Raw genomic sequence first — 14,926 nt, 5'->3', positions numbered from 1 at the left:
ATTTATGTATGTGTGTGTATATATATATATGTGTGTGTGTGTGTATATATATATGTGTGTGTGTATATATATATATATGAATGAAGAGGGCTGCCTGGAAGAAGCTGATAAAGAGTTATAGGATGAAACAGGATAAAGATCCCTGCTTCAAAAATTCCATCACTTTCCAATGCTAGTAGCTACACACTGGATCCTGATAAAATACAGTAATATGTATGAAATCAATGCATGGTTTTCTATGCTGCTTTTAAGTTATATGTAACATGAAATATTTGTTTTTAATATGAACAGTAGTTGAACCACTGCAGTTCAGGAGTAAATGCAATTACTCTTGCTGGAGTTTGTTCCAGTGTGAATTTTAAGGAGTTGTGCTGAAATCAATATTCTGTTCCTGTGAGAGACCCATAGGGGATTTGTATGTAATATTTGTTTTAAAAAATTGATGTACTAAATTAATTTTCCAGTATTTGTTCTTTCTCTGACAGGTACTTATGAATGAATAAAAAGAAGCATCAAGCAAATAATTTTAACCCAGATCTGATGAGCAGAAGCCATTAACCAGTTATTTGTAATGTTCACACATTATGTCCTTTGTCAGTATTTTAACATAGATTGTCTGAACTGATACATGTAATTACTTCTTTTGTCACAATGTATATTAAACTAATCATAAAATAGTAACAACAGATGGGCAAAAAGGTTCAAACTACAGCTTTTTTTATGAAAATTGGAAAAGGAAGCTTTAAGGGAAATTGTACACTTGGCCGCACTTCCTGCTTGCTGAAACAGAAAGCAGCACTATTTCTCTCTGGCCCAAATCAGGAACTCCTGGAAGTCTCACTAGGAACCTTGATCTTGGGAGGCTTATAGCCCAATTGCTACATCCAGAGGTTTATTTATGGCTTGAGACTGTTTTGAGTTCCACCCATCCCTAATAGCAATTGGTCATCATTCTTTCAAATGTTTTAGTCCATGCAACCATAATGTTATCTAGACATCTAACACAGTTATATGCACTTCTCTGATGAAAATTTAAACTTATGATGTCTTTTTTTTCCCTTTTGAAAATTAAAGAGTTGTATATTTCATTTAGCAATTTTTAAAAAAATCTGTTGTTTGAGCGTGTTTTTTATTAATAACCCAACCTGAAGGCGAGTGAGAAGGAATTTTAGGATTTGTTGAAAAGTAGAGACAAAGATGAAAGCCTGCAGCCCATTGAATAGCAACATGATGCATACATTGGGTACCATGTAAATAAATTGACTATTCTTACCTTCTACTGTATGCAACAAACTAGAAGTTAGACCAGTGGTGTGACAGAGATGAACTTATCAGAATCCACATACGTGAGAATGACAAATTAATAAAGAGACAGTGAACACTGATGGGATGCTACATGTATAAACCACCTTCTAGACCTGGGGCAGCATACTCCTACACTATAAAAGCTGAACAATGCTCCCCTTCCCCCCTCCTCCCCGCCATTTCCCCAAAATTGTGTGGTGGCTGAAAAGTTTCACATTATTACACTGGTAATGTTACTGATCTCCCTAGCTCTCCTATTCAGCCGTTCCACTTTGTCTAAGAAATTAAGTAACTAAAATGTTCATTAGCACAGGGACTTGAACTTGGGACTCATATATATCAGGTGAATCGCTAACCACTGGGCCATAGAGTCATTCTCAATGGCTCTGTAGCCCCCTGACTGTTTAATAGAAAATGGAATGGCTTCAACAGACAAGATTGCGTTTTAGCTTTTTGATAAATGTTGTGTCCTCATGTAAACCCTCTTTTTTACATGTCAGGATATTTTCAGTGTTCATCTGTGGCAGAGCTAAGAGGAAGCGTTTAGTCTGGGACAGCGTCACACTGATATTGCTGCTGTTCCTGAATGGCTCACACTAAGAAAGATTATTACTACTTGAAATCTGCATGGCTAGTTTTGATGGCAATGGCACGACCTATGCTTAAAGACGCTTTGCTGGAGGGTGGCCTCAGATCCTAGTATTTTCTGAGAAGTTTGGCAATTGTCTTCCCCTGCTGAAACTGAAGCAGACTTTGGCAAGAAGAAGGGAGGGATGTCTCCATTCCTTGGAGAAGGGGGGACCCTTACTTCCCTAAAAGGAAAAAAGACTAAAAGAGGGTATAGAGTACATTATAACTTGCTGAATTAATCTAAGACAGAAATTATTATCATGTTTTCACTTTATGGGAAGAAGCAGACGATAAAGTCTAGAATAATAATCTAAGGCAAAAAAAATCTCAAAACACTAAAAAGTCAAAATTTGAGGAGCAATACTCCTCAGTTTAATAACATCCACATTATGTTAATTTGATGGCCAAGTTGGGTGATCACATGGAATAATGTTCTACCGATAACCCAGTGTACTGGTCCATATCCCCATACAGTTGGGATCCACGGGCTCACAAAGCACCTGTACAATGCAATTCACTATGTAACCCTATTCTGATAGGTGGTGCTAGCAGCTTATGAATCAAGGGCCAGGATCTGCCAGTGACAGAAGCACCCATGTAGTTTAGCACTGGTTATTCGCTGGTCAGATATCATTAAGCAGTGAGGTTTTTTTGAGAAGCGCTTCAAGCTTCCAGAGAGTATTTACAAAATGGGGGGGGAGGTGTCACTCCCTCACTGAGTTCAATTACAGTTTACAATATAGGACGTATACAAAGTTATCTGGGAAAAATCAGCTAATCACATGTATTCCAAGTCTGGTGCGCCTGCGTCCTGGATGCTCTCCAATGTCTGGTAGCCAAGGGCATAAAACCAGAGGAGCCCCAACCATGCTCTAGTTTCTTCTTACAGCCTGTGGGTGTGAGACAGAACCCCTGCAGCACCCATGTCTCTGCACAGTAAGTGAATGGATGTGTCCCAAAGTGTTTTTAGTTTGTATACTTGTAGCAATAGGAGTAGGGTGGCCAGATGTCTCAATTGTATAGGGACAGTTCCGATTTTGGGTTTTTTTTCTTATCTAGGCTCCTATTACCCCCCACCTCCTGTCCCGATTTTTCACACTTGCTGTCTGGTCATCCTAAATAGGAGGGAAATATTTTAGGGAAGAAATATGATTTTTAGGTTGATAGTATCCCCTTTAATGTGTGAAATAACAGCAACACTAGCTTTGATTTCTTCCTTCCCCCAACTGTTTAGAGAGATGTGCAGGAATGGAAGCCCTCATCATATATTTAGAACCATGAGCACCATTGGTTTCATCTCTCTAGAGAGACTGTTTGTTTGAAATAATCAGTATCCCAGAAAGGTGCATATGAAACTTAAAGTTGATGTGTGGCACCAAGTCTTATAGCCTTGATCAGGGGTCTCTGAGAGTTATAATCAAAGATTGTCTAACAATTGTGTAAGCTAAGCAAACTGTGTTTGTTGAGTAAAAAGCAATTCTCAACACAATTATAGACAAAATATATTGTTTTAAATCATAGTGAATAATGCAGAAATATACAGCTTAAATCTTGTTCAGTAACACAACCCTTTAAGAAAAATGTACATACATGACGGCAGAACCTCAACTGGTGTAAATTGTCTCTGAGAGTTTACAGCAGCTACGGATCTGACCCATGCTGTATATCTTGATCTAAACTGAACTTTTTGTAACTAAGGAAAGTTTATTTTAGTTTTAAACAATAAAACATTAAGTTATCTGGCTTTCATAGTGTGTGTATTGTGTTACTTTAAATGAGAGAATTAGAGGAAGGAGCCAAAAACATAGTTCAGATGTGAAAAGATCTGATGTACACCTACCAGAGGTCAGAGGATGTGATTAATATCTCACATCCTGGCTCTAAGGATTGTTGGAAACTTCCAAAACGATTTTTAAAATCCATCTAGCACCTAAAGAAAATACACACACCCAGCTTCATTACATCCCAAAGCTTTCCAAGATGCTACTGAGTTGCCTCTGTTGGAAAGATACATAGAAAGGTGGGGGTCAAGCAAACCCTGCTGAAAGTCATTATTGCTTTTACTCAAGTGCTTAACTTTGCACACATTGTGAATACCCCATGACTTTAATGGGACAACTTGCATAAAGGTAAGCATGGTCATGAGTCTTTTCAGAATTGGGACCTTAGCAATTGCTAATTAAAAATCATAAACTCACCATCAAACCAATGCATCAGCTATATGGCATGTAAAGAATGGTCTAAATATCTTTATAAATTGTATCTGCCTAAATATTGATGAAGAGTCTCCATTAAAATTGTTAATGTTTAAAGTAATATCTAAATAGTTTACCAACACCTGAAAGTCGAGATGTCCATTCTCCACTAAGACACTTCACTGTCTTTGCCCCAACAATTACATGGTTTTCTTCACATTCATATTTCACTGTATCTCCATGAACATACTGGTGACGGTCTATATTGACAGCTCTCCTTTTGGTAATAGGGAGTGGTAATCCACAGTTTTTTTTCCTCTTCTGTGGAAAACAGCATAAATATTCCATATTATATTCTTGGCATATATGAAACACATCATCAAAGTCTAAATTAAAATATTAAGATAATTATTTAGGGCCTGATCTTGCTCCCATTATAGATAATGGAAAAATTCCTATTGACTTAAATGGGTGCAGCACTAGGCCCTTAGTTTGTAATAACATTTGCCTGTCTTCCAAACTCCTCTCCCTCACTTCCCTATGACTGTGATACCTCCCAACTCCTGTCCATCTTCCAGGACTGTATTCAGTTTCTCTCTCCTCACACCTAAGCTTTGTAAGAAGTGTCACTTATTCCTCTCTATTTGCATACACACAAAATCATTAACTTCGCATTGTTCAAGTTGTATTTCCTCCCAAGAATGAAAACAATAAAATTGAAAGAAATCAATACATACACTCGACACAATACCAATCTCCAAATTGCTAGTAGTTTACTACTATCATGACACTAAACTACGTGCATGCACGCACCCCCTCTAATCCCCACTTTCAATTAAAAGAAAATCCTGTCGCCTTTAGTGAACACATCGAAGAAGTGAAATATCACACAGCTACTCACCACGTTGACTGCTGCAAGTTCCCTGACCCCCACATTCAAAACTTGCCCCTTTTAATCTGCTCTCTTGCTGCTGTGACCATGTCAACCACTCTACCACTGTTTAAAGCCCTTCTTTAACTTGATCTCTTTTTCTTCGTCAAAGTGAAGCTCCTTATTCTCAGTCTTATACATTATAACTTCCTCCCTGGCTATGACATTTCCTTATACTGCTCCATCCCAAATTCCTACTCTCCTCCCAAATCTTGCTGCTAACCACTCTCTTTATCTTATACTTCATTTCATGTTGCCCCTTCTCACTTATTGTGCAGCATACAGCTTTCCCTCCCTTTTTTAAGCATCCTTGTCTATACTTCCTTGTCATTCAGTTGCTATATGAATATTTTACACGTTTTAGCTATCTCAAATTCCTTGCTGTGTGCACCTACAGAATGCTATAATAATAATAAACACTGAGTAGCACTTCTCCAGCACCCTCTACTAGTATCTCACTTTTATCTAAAAAGAAAAGGAGTACTTGTGGCACCTTAGAGACTAACCAATTTATTTGAGCATAAGCTTTCGTGAGCTACAGCTCACTTCATCAGATGCATACTGTGGAAAATACAGAAGATGTTTGTTTTTATACACGCAAATCATGAAAAAATGGGTGTTTATCACTACAAAAGGTTTTCTCTCCCCCCACCCCACTCTCCTGCTGGTAATAGCTTATGTAAAGTGATCACTCTCCTTACAATATGTATGATAATCAAGGTGGGCCATTTCCAGCACAAATCCAGGTTTTCTCCCCCCCCCCCCGCCCCTTCACCCACCCAAACAAACCCACTCTCCTGTTGGTAATAGCTTACCTAAAGTGATCACTCTCTTACAATGTGTATGATAATCAAGGGGGGCCATTTCCAGCACAAATGTGCCAAGCAAGCTTTTGTGTAAGATCATAGTCCAGCATTTATAAGAGGCAGTTGATAGCATTTTCAGAAAAGAGCAAGCCGGTTTTCAGAAAATGTGTGGATGCACAGACCAGACCTTCACTCTATGAAACATAATAGAACAATGCTTAGAATGGCAACGACAACTCTACATAAATGTCATAGACTTTGAGAAGGCTTTTGACAGAATTCACAGGACCAGCCTATAGTGCAGTCTGCGGACACATGGAATCCCTCTCCGTATCATCAACATCATCAAAAGCTTCTATTCCAACTTTACATACAGTATTGATTACAGTGAGCTCAGTTTTGAAGTCAAAACAGGAGTATGTCAGGGGTGTGTCATGTCTGCAATCCTCTTCAACATTACCATCGACAGGATAATGTGGTGTACAACAGAATACATGCCTAGAGGCATTAGATGGACACCCTTCTTATTCCTTGAAGACCTGGACTTCACAGATGATCTCGCTCTCCTATCACATACAAAACACCATATACAAGAAAAAACAACCCAACTCAACACATTCCGCCAGCAAATTGGACTGAAAATCAACCGCAATAAGACAGATATCATGACCTTTAATATTGCTTCACCATCATCAGTATGCATAGAGGATCATGTGCTCACCATAAGAACGGCCTTACTAGGTCAGACCAAAGGTCCATCTAGCCCAGTATCCTGTCTTCCAATAGTGGCCAATGCCAGGTGCCCCAGAGGGAATGAACAGAAAAGGTAATCATCAAGTGATCCATCCCCTGTTGCTCATTCCCAGCTTCTGGAAAATGTAGAAATATTCACATACTTGAGCAGCACCATCAGCCAGGATGGTGGAACAAGCCAGGACATCTGGAACAGAATCAATAAAGCCAGGAATACCCTCAGGAGCTTAAATTTAGTCTGGAAATCAGCAAAATACAACACCAAGAATCAAACTCAAGATTTATCAGAGCTGCATACTTTCAACACTACTTTATAATGCAGAATGCTGTGGAATGACAAAGTATGACATGCCAAACTGTCTTCATTCCATACAACCTGCCTCAGAAAAATCCTTCATATCTTTTGGTCCAGAACAATTTCAAATCAAGACCTATTCACACAGTGTAGCCAAGAAGATACGAGCACCATCATTACTAGGAGGCGTTGGAGATGGATTGGCCATATGTTTCTGATGGAAACTGATTCCATCACCAGAGTAGCAATAAGATGGACACCTGAAGGCAAGCAAAAACAAGGACACACAGAAACAACATGGTGAAGAGCTGTGGAAGCTGAGCTGAAAAATTTGGAGCACAGCTGGGAAACCATTGAAAGACTTGCCAGAAACAGACAGGAGTGGAAGAGCTTTGATGCTGCCCTAAATGCTAGTGGCGTTTACTAATTAACTAAACTCTACGGGAATGTCCAGGTTATCAGACATCCATTGGGGAAGCTTCCAGAAGATCTTATAGTTGTCTGGCTGAGCTGGGACAGCTGACATGCTAGCCTCATCAGGCAAGAGTGAAGAAATAGCCATAGAAATAGACTGGATCTGTCTCTTGCCCATTATCTTGCTCACTATCTTTGTGGTGTACACCAGAATAGCTGAGGTCTATGGTGAGAAAATACCTGAGTTTAGAGGCAGGAGCAGTGGATGGTGCCCTTCTTCTGGTTCCCCCATAGAGCCAAAAATGGCTAGGAAGGCATGAGATATGGGTGTGCTGCAACAGGCCACAGAGAATACCATAAAGACTACCATTGAGACTTTCCTATGCCCCCTTTTATAGGCATGTCCTCAGCATCGACTGTCTGAGTAACCTGGCTCACGGGATGAGGAGTATGACATATCTGTAAGAGACATTGCTCCACGCCTTTCAGATGCAGAGGAAGAGAAAGAGTATCTCTCCACCACAGGTGGAGCCATTCTTTCTGGAGTTCTGGAAGGTCCTGCAGTATCCTGCACTGGCATTGAGCTGATAGATATAACTGGATCTGAGGCCAAATGCTTCCTAGTAGAGGCCAGGAACAGTGGCTCTGGCTAGTCAGTTACCACAAAGTCACCCAGTATTTTAGTCTTACAGGTACTGATTAGGCTGAGTCCAAGATTGTTTTTTCTATATCTAGAAGCATTGTAGGTAAACTCAGAGGGAATATGATTACTTTAATAACTATAACACTAAACTAACAACTCACTAGAGAGAAAAAAACATTCACTTACTGTGCAAAGACATGGACACTGCAGGGTTTCTGCCTCACATCCACAGTGTTTTGTACACAGGAAGCCTGAAGCACTTCTCAAAGAAACCCCACTGCTTAATGATATTTGAACCTGTTGCCAGCAAACAGACAATGCCAAACTGAAGTCAGTGCTTCTGTCACTGGCAGATCCTGGCCTCTGATTCATAAACTACTAGCACCACCTAGCAGAATAGAGTTACATAGTGAATTGCATTGTACAGGTTCTTGGTGATCTCAGCTGCACAGGCACATGGGCCAGTATACTAGGATATGGATAGCAAGCTGGAACATTTGATCACTTAATGTGGCCATCTAAGTAACATAATATTGAGGTTATTAAATTTCTGAATATACCTCAGTATTGATGCTCAAATTATGAATTTATAGTGTTTTGAAATTTTTTTGCCTGAGATTATTGTTCTAGACTTAATCTTCTGCTTCTTTGTATAAAAGGAATGATTGGTAATCATTTCTGCCTTAGACTAATTCAGCAAATAATAAATAATAATACTGTGGTTATACTCCTTTTAGTCCTTTCCTTTTAGGAAAATAAGGGCCCCCCTTCTCCAGGGAACGGAGACATCCCTCCCTTGCTCTTGCCACAATATGCTTCAGCAATGGAATACAATTGCCAAACTTTCCAGAAAATACTAGGATCTGAGGCCACAATCCAGCAAAGCATCTAAGCATGTGCTTAACTTAAAGCACAAGTAGTGCCATTGACATCAAAAGTAGTCATATAGATTGCAAATAGTAGTACTTTTACTTCCTTGTACTTTCTTAGAGTGAGCCATCTAGTAGCAGCACAAATATTAGTGTGACACTGTCCCAGACTGAAACTCTTCCTATTAGTTCTGCCTCAGGTAAACATTGAAAATATCCTGAGATGTATTAAAGAGGGTTTCCATGAAGATAGGAGTTTTATGAAACAGCTAAATGATAATGAATAAAGCCAAATATATAATTTAGCTGTTATCCATTCAGACCTAGAATAAGAACATTGCAGAGATGTATGAGCTGAAGTCTTCAACTTTTGTTGTGGTTTATTGTGGTTGCCTTTTTATATGCTCCCATAGCTCTTACATTTCCCTTGTATTGTATCTATATCTGCTTTCACATAAGCTCATTCTTTCATGCTAGTATATCTCTGCTTTCCCTCAAATAATGTATTTCCATAGCACACAAAACGCTGACAGGAAAAAATCCCCAAACAAGACAAGGTGTGTGTGAAACAGATCCCTACATGCCCCCTGAATTTTCCCAGCATCCCCCAGTGGTCAACTAGAAATATGCAGTGTTGACAATTTAGTCATTGGGTGGAAATCTGAATTGAAACTGAAACATTAATACACACTTTAAGAGCATACACAGTATATGATAAAATACTTTGTGAAGGAGCAGAGAAACTGCCGCCTGGCACAGCCAGATGGCTATAGAAAAGTAGTGAGAAACAGGTATATTAGCCCCAGGCTAAACAAATCCCTGTTACCATGGCAACCAAAATGGCAGTTGGTCCAGGTCAATTAAGACACCTGGGGCCAATTAAGAGCCTTCTAGAAAGCAGTGGAGGCAGCTAGGTTGATTGGGACACCTGAAGCCAATCAAGGGCTGGCTGGAATTAGTTAAAAGCCTCCCAGTTAGTCAGTTAGGGGTGCATGTCAGGAGCTGTAGGAGGAAGCCATGCTGCTGGAGAAACTGGGAAGTACAAACCCTATCAGACACAAGGAAGGAGGCCTTGAGGTAAGGGTGAAGTAGATGTTGAGAAAATGGGGGCTGCTGTGGGGAAGTGGCCCAGGGAATTGTACTTTTCCTTTTTCAGAAATCAGCTACCAATAGCCGAAGTAGAGGGTAGGCCCTGGCTCCTCACCCCAGGCTCCCCCACTCTCCCTGATCAATCACAGAGACTGTGAGACAACAGAGACTGTTTGAGGGAGGGTTGCTTCTTCCCACCGCCCTTGCTGGCTTCTGATGAAAAGGGCTCAGAAAGATGTGACCCTTGTCTCTAGAGAGAGAAGGGTTATGTGGGCAGTCATAGTGAGCTTCTGAGGCTAGCATAATCCACCTGGAAGTGCAGGAGACGAGGTCACTGAGACGAGGTCAGAGCTTTGTCACAACTGGTGATGGGAGTAGGATCATTTGTTCACAGTGTGGTGGAAGAAAGAGGTAAAAAAAAAGTGCACTGGGGTTTTGTTTTGTACCACAATGCAGAAGGTCATGAGAGCTCTGGTGCAAGCCACGGTGGCCGCCAGATCTCCGCAAATGGGTATTCCAGAACAATCCATCCACCTATGACGAAATAATCATGCTGGTAGAAAGATGGGTGACAGCCAGGGAGTTGACCCAACTACCCAAGGAAGGCCCCTTATGAAGCAAGCACTGGACCCCAACCCTGGAAGGTTGGGCAGCCAAACCCCCAAGGAGCCCTAGGTGGAAGAAGAGGGGGTCCAAAAACCAGCTGGGAACCCAGAAGGAAGGGAATGGCCTTAGTGGGAGGAGCCCTGGGACTAAACCCCCTAACCCATGTGATAGGGGAGTGACTAGAAGCAAATATAGATGCTATGCATGTAGGGAGTGGGGACATATAGCAGCACAGTGTCCCAGCACCGAGGAGCCTATGCAATGTAACTTGGGGGATTGGGAGGGCCTGTGCTCCCTTATCCACCTTTCAGGGGTTGCATTAGCCCCACATAACTACACCAAGCTGGTGAGAATAAACAGGGCGGAGACTACAGTGCTTGTGGACTCTGGGAGTGCTATCATCCTCAAAAAAGTAGCCAGCTGCTACAGGCCAAACGCATAGCAATGACATGTGTACATGGGGCTGTGAGCCATTACCCCACCATCCTGGTAGAGTTAGAGGTTCAGGGGAACCCCACTAAGGTGACAGTGGGTGTAAGTTCCTAAACTCCCATATCCTGTAGTCATTGGGAGGGACTATCCAGGGTTTGATAATTTACTTCCCCCGGAGAGGCTGGAGAAAGGAGGGGACCCTGAAGGCAGCGACTCGTCACTGAGGGAATGTCAACCCTTGATGTTTTCTGAGATTTCTCAGGAACCGTTCCCAGCTCCGAGAAAGACCCAGAAGAGCAAAAAAGAGAGGAAGGCTGTGAAAGCTTTGGGAACCCGGATCCTGACCCAGGGCCAGAAGACCGCCCTAGTAGGCAGATGGACAGGGGCAGCAAACAGAGAAACTACCACCACGGAAGGTAAGCCGGAGGCTGGCCCCAGCCATGACAGCGGCAAGCTGCTGGAAGAAGCAAAAGCCAGCCCCTGGGAGCTCAGGAAGGTTAGTCCCAGAAGAGAGACTTTCAGGCGGGACCAGGCGGAGGACCCTGTTCCATCCACAGGGGCAACAGTTTTAGGAAGAAATCACTGGAGACAGAGATTGAAGCAGCAATTTATTGCCACACCCTGAACTAACCAAAAACCATCCAAAACTGGCTGGGCTATCCCCTTATAATCTAACTCAGTTGTCATAGCAACACAAGATTCTATTACCACGACAACCAAATACACAACATATACCTTCCCCCTTAATAAGAACGTCCCCTAAATAAAACAAACACTAAACTAGAGAAGGAAGGTAGACTGCCTCCGTTCCCAGCTAAACCCCGGGGATTATTTTGCCCCATAACCATGGGTTTGCCCTAAGTAAAGATCCAGCCATTGAGGAGGCCTTCTGTCTCTAGGTGGTTTATGGCGGACTTCTGGTGTTGTTGCACCCAAAAGTGTCTGGGGCGCAGGCCTGACAATGTGTTCAGGATTCGTAGGGTAAATGGGTGAGGATGTGGTATCAGCTCGTGCCAGGCAGAGGGGTACCTCTGCCACTGGCAGTAATAGAGGGGAAAAGTCAGGAACAGGTGACTTTTGATTTGGTGTCTCGTTGGAAGTGGTGAAGTCAGGCAACTCAACTGAAGATGTGTCCTGAGGACTGGTATGACCTGGCAGTAGCTGATCTACATGTCGCCGCCAGGTGAGATCCTCTGCAGTCCAGACTGTGTAGGAAACAGGCCCTGTCTGAGTGATGACAGTGGCAGGGACCCATTTAGCTCCAGAAGTATAATTCCGAGCCAAAACCGGCTGTCCCAGGCTAAAGGTTCGGTCTTTTGCTCTGGGTGCACACCTGATGACTTGCTCTTGCTGCTGACGTTGCACAATTTGTCGGGGTTCAGAAGGTTTCAGCAGATCAAAGAAAGTGCGCAGCTGTCGTCCTATCATTAGAAAGGCCGGGGATGCCTTGGTTGTAGCATGAGGTGTGTTTCTGTAGGATAGTAAGAAGGTGTCCAGATGCTTTTGAATGGATAATTGTCCCCTTGCTGATTTCAAAGCTTGTTTCGTTGTCTGCACAAATCTTTCAGCTAATCCATTGGTGGATGGATGATGTGGTGCTGAAGTGATGTGGTGTACCCCATTTGCCTTCATAAAATTTTGAAACTCCTGAGAGACGAACTGCGGCCTGTTGTCACTCAGAAGTTGTTCTGGCAGACCGAAACGACTGAAGAGTCCTCGTAGTTTTTGGATAGTACTCTCTGCAGTAGTGGACTGCATTATAGAGACTTCTGGCCATTTAGAATGGGCATCTACCACCACCAAGAACATGCTTCCTTCAAGTGGGCCAGCAAAGTCCACGTGAATATGTTGCCACAGGTTTTCAGGCCAGTCCCATGGGTGTAGGGGTGCCCACTGGGGTGCATTCCTCACACTCTGACACAACATACAAGCTCTTGCCTTCTCTTCAATAGCACTGTCCAATCCAGGCCACCAAAAATAGCTTTTGTGCAATTTCCTTCATGCGCACTATTCCACAGTGACCAGAATGGAGCTGTTCCAACATCTGTGATCTCAGTGGTGGTGGGATAATGACACGTCTCCCCCACAACAAACACCAAATTGGATCGATAACTCTGTCCTCCTGGACATGTAGGTAACAAGGTCAGGTGAGATTGGAGAGGTTCGTCGAGGTGTTCCATGCATCACCAGGTCCATAACTTGGGACAAGACTGGGTCAACTCGAGTTGCCTTATTTACCTGAGTAGCGGTGATGGGTGTATTCTCTACCTGTTCAAAGTAAAAGATTTCCTTCTGAACAATATCTTGATGTTTGACTGACAAAGGCAGCCTTGAGAGACCATCCACATTGCCGTGCAGAGTGGATTTCCAATATTTGATTTCATGTGTGTGGGTGGAAAGCAACAATGCCCAATGTTGCATTCGACTAGCAGCTAATGGGGAATGTCCATGTGGGGTCCAAAAATTGAAGTCAGGGGTCGATAGTCTGTGAGAAGAGTAAACTTCCATCTGAACAGGTACTGATGAAACTTTCGAATTCCAAAAACGATTCCCAATGCCTCCCATTTGATTTGGGCATAGTTAGTTTCTGCTTTGCTTAGAGTGCATGAAGCAAAAGCAATAGGTGTCTCTTCTCCCAAAGGCATAATGTGTGACATGACTGCTCCCCTCCATAAGGGGAGGCATTGCAGGCCAAGTGCAGGGGTAAGGATGGATCAGAGTGTGTCAGAACTTCGAATTTAGCAATGCATCCTTAGCTTTGTTAAATGCAATATCACAGGCTTCAGTCCACTTCCAGGCCTTGTTCTGCCCAAGGAGTTCATGAAGTGGTTTTAGCAGTGTGGTTAACTGTGAGATGAACTTTTCATAATAGTTCAATAGTCCTAGAAATGAGTGAAGCTGGCTAACATTTTGAGGAAGGGGAGCCTCCACAATAGCCTTAACTTTGGCAGGGGCCTTACGAAGACCTGTAGCATCAATGATGCGTCCCAAATATTTAACTGAGGGCTGGAAGAACTCACACTTGCCTTGCGGACTCGTAGGCCATACTCTTCCAGTCTTTGTAGGGTAGCCTCTAAATTCTTTAGGTGATTCTCCTCATTCCTTCCAGTGACCAGGATGTCGTCCAGATAGCACTGGACTCCTGGCAAGCCACACAAGATCTGGTCCACAGCCCTCTGGAACAGGGTGGGAAGAAACTTTATTCTGAAGCGCAGGCGACAGTGTCGATAAAGCCCCTTATGTGTCACAATAGTCAACAGCTCTTGGGACTTTTCATCAATGTGCATCTGTAAATATGCTTGACTCAGATCAATCTTACTGAACTTTTGTCCCCCAGCCAGGCCTGTGAAGAGATCATTGACGTGGGGAAGCGGGTATTGCTCTGCACACAACACTGGGTTGACAGTGACTTTAAAATCACCGCAAATCCAGAGGGAGCCATCTTTCTTCACTTTTGGAACAATAGGAGTTGCCTGTGGGCTATGGGTAACTGGTATTAGGACTCCATTGTGACCAGGCGCTCCAGGTCCGCTTCAACCTTTGGCCTGATAGCATATGGCACAGTTCTGGCTTTCAGATATTTTGGTAGACTCTCAGGTTTAATGTTCAATGTCACAGTGATTCCCTTCATACTTCCCAGATCCTCTCCAAAAACAGCAGCATGTTTCCTTAGTATAGTGGTCAGACTGGTTTCTTCTTTAGTCACTTGGAGCACTTCTGCCCAGTTCAGCTGGATCTTCCTAAACCAAGACCTACCCATTAAGGCTGGGTAATTACCTCTCACCACAGACAGTGGCAATTTAGCAGCCTGTCCATTGAGCTCCACCTTAACATCAGTAGTGCCCAACATGGGCACAGCTTCTCCCCTATGTGTCTTCAGCACTGTTTTTGTTGCTTTAAGCGGAAGATGCTGTAGCTTTTCTTTATACACAGTCTCAGAAACCAGCGAGACAACTGC

This window comes from Eretmochelys imbricata, chromosome 8, assembly GCF_965152235.1.
Source record: "Eretmochelys imbricata isolate rEreImb1 chromosome 8, rEreImb1.hap1, whole genome shotgun sequence".
NCBI lineage: Eukaryota > Metazoa > Chordata > Testudines > Cheloniidae > Eretmochelys > Eretmochelys imbricata.
This window is presented reverse-complemented; position numbering follows the sequence as displayed.